At 35.5% G+C, this 6,550-nt stretch overlaps 1 long non-coding RNA gene across 1 annotated transcript; it reads left to right on the top strand.

Moving 5' to 3' along the window:
- The first annotated feature begins 1,439 nt into the window (after nt 1-1,439).
- Nucleotides 1,440-2,796, top strand: LOC110881315. Its single transcript, XR_002559687.2, has 3 exons — nt 1,440-1,586; nt 2,133-2,189; nt 2,633-2,796. It is a non-coding gene; the product is annotated as an uncharacterized LOC110881315 (long non-coding RNA).
- Nucleotides 2,797-6,550: the final 3,754 nt, after the last annotated feature.

Genomic DNA, 6,550 nt, shown 5'->3' with positions numbered 1-6,550 from the left:
TTTCATTTTTGTAACAAAATTTATGGCAAAGTTTATATTGAAAAACATAGTTTAAAACATACTTGTAAATACTTGTTTAGAAAATATTTTCTAAGTGTTTGTATTTTTTAGAAAATTTTGCCATAGTTCCCTTTGAAAATGGAGGTGTCCATGCTATTAAAGCATATCATTTTCTTTTCAAAAATCATCACAACAATCAACAATCAATCCCTAAATCACTTACACTTACCAATTGCAAAAACAATTCAATTTACACAACAACATGAACTTGATCTTTCACAAAAACTCGTAGTAACTTGGTAATGTTTTTAGTAGGTCTAGTTATCCTTTAAAGTGTGTTTATTTCTTAATAAACTTCATTCTTGAAAGTTTAAGGTGTTTACAACTTGTAAACATATTTTACAAAAATGTTTCTTTGTGAGATCTTCTTGTTTCTTTAGTGTTTCTACACTTATTTTATCACCAAAAATAGTGTAAGTTTAAGTAAGAACTAAGGTCTTCTAAAAGTCATATTTTGAACTTGATTCTTTTTGGATAACCATTCATAAGTCTTAGATCTATAAGTTTAACAACTCACTTGATTATCATTTTTCAAGAAATCATTTTATTTTCAAGTTCATGTTTACACATGAGGATGATCATCTTGTGTTAACACATAATCATCCTCTATCTTGCTAGATCATGTGTTTAATCACAATCTAGCAAGATCCTTATGATGATCAACATCATAATCTCAAGTAAATAGCAATCAAACATCATACATACACTAAACAACATAGTTTCATCATGATTTCATCATATTTCAAGCTTATGATCAAGATTGATGTTCATGTCTTTTAATGTTCTTGTGATTTACAACATAATACATCTTTTAACCAACTAAAAATAGAAGTAACAAGGGTTACAAAGGTCTTACTACTAGCTCTAAGCTAGGGAAGAACACTTGTTGATGAAGGTGATAAAGATGGTGGATAAAAGCAATCGGGAGAGGTCCTTGATGATCCACAAGCTTCACACCTCGTTAGACACCTTCTTACACCTTGTGAATACTTGAGATTGGATGATTGAAGTTGGATGACGATGGTGGTGTGGAGTGGGGTGTTCGGCCGAGAGGAGGGAGAGGGAGAAGAAGAGTTGTGGTGTTGGGTGTGTTGATGGTTATGATCCTCCATGTCTCCTTATAAACTCAATTTTGTAACACCCCAGTTTTCGTATGTCTTAATATAATAAATTAATAGTGAGAATTTAACGACAAAGAATGGTAAATATAAATTTTTACCATTATACCCTAAAATATAAATTTATGAATAGGTTAACTAAGAATGTATGAGAATAAAAGTTTAACTATCAAATATAATGCTCAATAGTTGAGGGACCAAAGTTGGACAATTAGAAAGACAATTTAATTAAAATTGTCAACACAAAACACACACATCAGATATGTGTGTGCGTGTATGTGCGACCAGAAGGGGGCAAGAGAAGAACAAACCCTAATCAACACAAATCAATCAAATTGAAAGGGGATTTGGAGTCTAGGTGAATGTATGAGATAAGAATGGTGATCACCTAAGTGTTTCTTGTATCAAGTAAGTCAAATTTTGCAATTTGGTGATGTTTGATTTAAGGGGTTTAGTATAATTCGTGAATGTATTGCTAAATTCAGCATGATTAACAGTTTCTAAGGAGATTTAGACATCACTAGATGCTAAATTTTAGTATGAACATGATTAGGGCAAAAACCCACTTGCATGTCAAATAATGCTTGGAAATTGTGAAGTTTGTATGTTAAATTGATGATTGAATTATGAAATTGTTATGAATGTAGATTTAGAATTGTATGTTCTTGATTTGAATGATAGATCCTAACATGGTAGTATGTTTATGTTGCTCAAGAATGAACTATGGAAGTTGTGCTTAAAATGCTTGTACATTATGCTAATCTAGTGATATGCACACCATGTGTTTGACAAAATGCCTAAGTGAGTTAGTTATGGCTTTTGCATGAATACTTGTTAAGATGATGCAACTTTCTCATGATAATGATGTATGTAACTACTAAACGCCATAACATACCATAAGGATTGTGAAATTAATATTGAAAGAAAGCTAAAGTATGGGATTATGACATATAGGCACAAAGAAGGAGGAAGGCGCAAGTCACTCAAAGGCACAATCATCACAAGATCGCGGTAAGTTCATATGAACTTTATGTACTATATTGGTAGATTATGAATGATACCATTTAGAACTATGATTTTAGTATAATTTCCCTTTATGAATCTTGATTAAATAAATGCAAAGAGTTTGTAAGGAGTAATGTCCGAAAGACCAAATTGTGGTAAAATTTAGAGGATCCGTCTATTAGGATGAAATGTGAAATAGAATGATAGTTGGAATGTTTAGGAATTTGATTTGTCATACGGGTCAAATGGGGTAAGTACATGAAGGAATGATATGCGGTGATACATCACTAATAAATTTAAAAAAAAATGGAATGATGAAGGCTTCCGAATGAAGGCATATGTGCTAGTAGGGTATCATGCTATGTTAACGGGTGAAAGGAATATGGAATTAAAGGATTGTAATTGTTATGTGTTATGAACTAACATGTGTTTGTTGTTATGAATGTTAGGTAAATCTCATGCTTGATTGCGGCGCATTCGGAGCGAACACACAATTGTCAACCTTTACACGCTTCCGGTTTATGTTGTTAATGATGAATGGGTCAAAAAACTCTGTTTTGTCATATGATGTTAAATTGTGTTTAGTATGTTAGTAAGTAGTTAGAACTTTTAAATCTTTTGGTACATTTGTACAACATTGTCCATGTTAAATCTTATGGTCACAACTTTGTAGTTTTGAAAGGTGTCGTAGTTTATAACTAAGATGATGTTGTTAAAGGCAGGGAAAAGTTAAATTTTCGAACGGGTCATGTCGAATTTTTTTTATAATTTGTATGAAATTATGTTGTACATCGCAAAGGAAAACGTGGGCGTTTCAAATTTTGTGTATTACCTATTGGTTAGTATGTTGGTTAAGTACATAACACAATCTAATCAAATCCAAGGGAAGATCATGGAAAGATTTAGAGAAGACTGATGAAAAAAAATCTGGGTAGGGTCACCCTATTGTGACCGTGAATCATGAGGGGGGGGGGGGGGGTAAATGTAAGTCTGAATGATAAGTTAAGTAATTAGTTGGAGGTTAAGTGTAATGTCTAGTGTTTAAGTGCATGATGCATTATATAGTGTGTTAAGGTGTTCGAGGATCATAACTAGCTCAAAAATAATAAAACAATGCTTCTAGTAATATTTTGGTGTTCCGGGTAATGTCCTGTTGTTCGGTTAGATACCGGTTTGTTAAAGTGTCAAGTTATTCCGTTTACTGTCCTTTATGTAACTTTTTGTGACACTTTTAATTCCCGACACTTAGGAAAGCATTCAGGACCATTTTCTCATATTTTTGCACATTACTAGTTTATTAAAATCCTAAATTTTGCTGAAATATGCAGAATTCTGCACTTTTAGTGGGTTTTAGGCACTTCCCGGCACTTAAACTATCACCTAGTGACGCAGTTTTATGGTCCTTACTTCCCTACACACCATACTAGTGTAGTACCTTGTCTCTGGCTCATACTGGGTGTCAAAACACTGTCTGTCTATGTGCTGAACATCGTCAGCATTTTACTGAGTTATCCGCTAACTGTGCTAGCCGTGCTTTGTGCATCATGTATGTCACTAAAGTCTGTATGTGAATTGATGTGTCACGACCCCCGACCCACCCTGGACGAAACCGGGTGCCGTGAGCAGTCTAGTGGTACCAGTGATTATTTTTGAAAAACATTGCAGCGGAAATTTCATCAGGACCGTGAGTTAGGAAAAATATCAGAGTTTAGAAACACCGGATTTTATTTTAAATTGATGGAATAAATTCCATGTTTTACAAAGGTAGCTTTTAATACGGGATAAACCCAAAATAATATTTCTTAAGTTGTCCTTCAGTGCTGGATCCAATCCTTACTCCAATCTACTGTAATTACATGAAACGCGTTTTAAAAAGGTTTTGTCAGCGGGAAATACTGAGTGAGTTCATTACTAAGGTAGCTTTTAATGTGGTAAGTACATGAAGGAATGATATGCGGTGATACATCACTAATAAATTTAAAAAAAAATGGAATGATGAAGGCTTCCGAATGAAGGCATATGTGCTAGTAGGGTATCATGCTATGTTAACGGGTGAAAGGAATATGGAATTAAAGGATTGTAATTGTTATGTGTTATGAACTAACATGTGTTTGTTGTTATGAATGTTAGGTAAATCTCATGCTTGATTGCGGCGCATTCGGAGCGAACACACAATTGTCAACCTTTACACGCTTCCGGTTTATGTTGTTAATGATGAATGGGTCAAAAAACTCTGTTTTGTCATATGATGTTAAATTGTGTTTAGTATGTTAGTAAGTAGTTAGAACTTTTAAATCTTTTGGTACATTTGTACAACATTGTCCATGTTAAATCTTATGGTCACAACTTTGTAGTTTTGAAAGGTGTCGTAGTTTATAACTAAGATGATGTTGTTAAAGGCAGGGAAAAGTTAAATTTTCGAACGGGTCATGTCGAATTTTTTTTATAATTTGTATGAAATTATGTTGTACATCGCAAAGGAAAACGTGGGCGTTTCAAGTTGGTATCAGAGCCTAGGTTTGAGGGATTTAAGCATCAACTGCTTGAACTCAAACCGAAAGCTCGGGAGAAGTGTGTGTTCGATCCGTGGCGCAAAGCAAGTAAGTGTTCTAAATGATTACGTTATGAAATATTTTTGCATTTTAATTTAAGTTGTTGTGAGACGTTATGAAATGATTACGTGACGTAGTGGGAGATATAGGATGAATCAGATTAGTTTGGGGATTAATACGGGTCAAAAAGGAGTAGAAAAACATGAAAAAACAATAAAAGTACGCTGGGCACTACCGTAAGTTACGGTGGTACCGTAATTTACGGTAGCACCTGGAAGAAAAGATGGCCACCATAAGTCAGTAGCTTGGCACCGTAAAAGAAAAAGGGTCACCGTAAGTTACGGTGGTACCGTAATTTACGGTAGCACCTGGGAGAAATGATGGCCACCGTAAATCAGTAGCTTGGCACCGTAAAGGAAAAAGGGTCACCGTAAGTTACGGTGGTACCGTAACTTACGGTGGAGCTCATTTCAGCCTATTTCAAATTATATTGTTCTGTTTATTGTTTTATTCATACGGAAGGTACTTGGAATGAGATAATTCGATCATAATGGGTAAGAAAAGTGTATCAAGATGTAAGGGATAAAGAATACTATGGAGTTGGTTGTCGGAAACGTTGAGTTTCCAAAGAAAGTTTAAGCATGGTTTAGTTATGAGTAATTTCTTTCACATATTAGAAAGAGTGAGAGCTACGTAGCACTAGCATGGTCATGTGATAGAAAGGATTAATGAATGTTTAAAATAAGAACGATACGATACAAAGACGATAAGGCAAGAAGTATGAATGATGAATGAAATGTGTTATGATAACGTGATGTTAAGACATGATGGTGGAAGGAATGAAATGAAAATTCTAATGGAAGTAACGAATGTTTTTATGTAGATGGCCGATAGGGTGAATGCGAACGAGGACGACGAAGCACGCCGAAATGAAATAAAAGCTATGGTTGTGGAAGAAGTAATGAAAGCAGTTGAGGCTAGTATTCCCCGACTAGCTCAAGAAGTCGAAGGGCAAGTATTGGAAATAATTAATACCTCAGTAACTACCAAGGTGGAAGAATTGAAAGAAATGATTAGCGAATTGCAAGTGAAGAAAAGCTTTCGGCGATGCACATACAAGGAGTTCATGGCATGCAACCCTTTACCATACAAAGGGGAAGTTGATCCGATAGCTTGTCAAAGGTGGATTTCCAGTACCGAGGCAGTATTTACACGAAGTAGATGTGAAGCGGAGGATCAAGTAATGTTTGCCACGGGCCTTCTACAACTTCGAGCAAAAGATTGGTGGGACGCATACTCGAAAGAATTGGGGGATGATAAGGTGCAATCGTTAACATGGCAAGAATTCAAGGAGTCATTTCTGAAATACTATAGTCCACAATCCGCAATTGATAAGATTCAGGAAGACTTCTTACGTCTCAGACAAAAGGACGAAACGATTGATGAGATAACAAACAAATTCCTTGAAAGGGTGAAGTTCTGTGAGGAGATAGCGGGGACTGAAAGGCAAAGGATTGTACGTTACCATGCTATGTTAAAGGCTGAATATCGGGAATTTATAAACCCCTCTAAGTGTGCGACGTTAAATGAACTAATTGAATGGGCAAGAGACAGAGAAATTGAGATAAAAAGGCAGGTTGAACGAGGAGAGAAAAGGGCAGCGGAGAAGCCTACCAACGCAAACCCATCGAAAAAGGCAAGGTATCAAGACCAAAGCAAGAAAGGGAAAGCAAGTGGTGAAATTCCGACTTGCAAGACGTGTGGGAAGCATCATTCGGGCGAATGTTTGTCGGGAAAGAAGGGGTGCTACAAATG

This window comes from Helianthus annuus, chromosome 4, assembly GCF_002127325.2.
Source record: "Helianthus annuus cultivar XRQ/B chromosome 4, HanXRQr2.0-SUNRISE, whole genome shotgun sequence".
Taxonomy (NCBI): domain Eukaryota; kingdom Viridiplantae; phylum Streptophyta; class Magnoliopsida; order Asterales; family Asteraceae; genus Helianthus; species Helianthus annuus.
The sequence above is the reverse complement of the archived record's forward strand: the minus strand, read 5'-3'. Positions and strand labels throughout refer to the sequence as shown.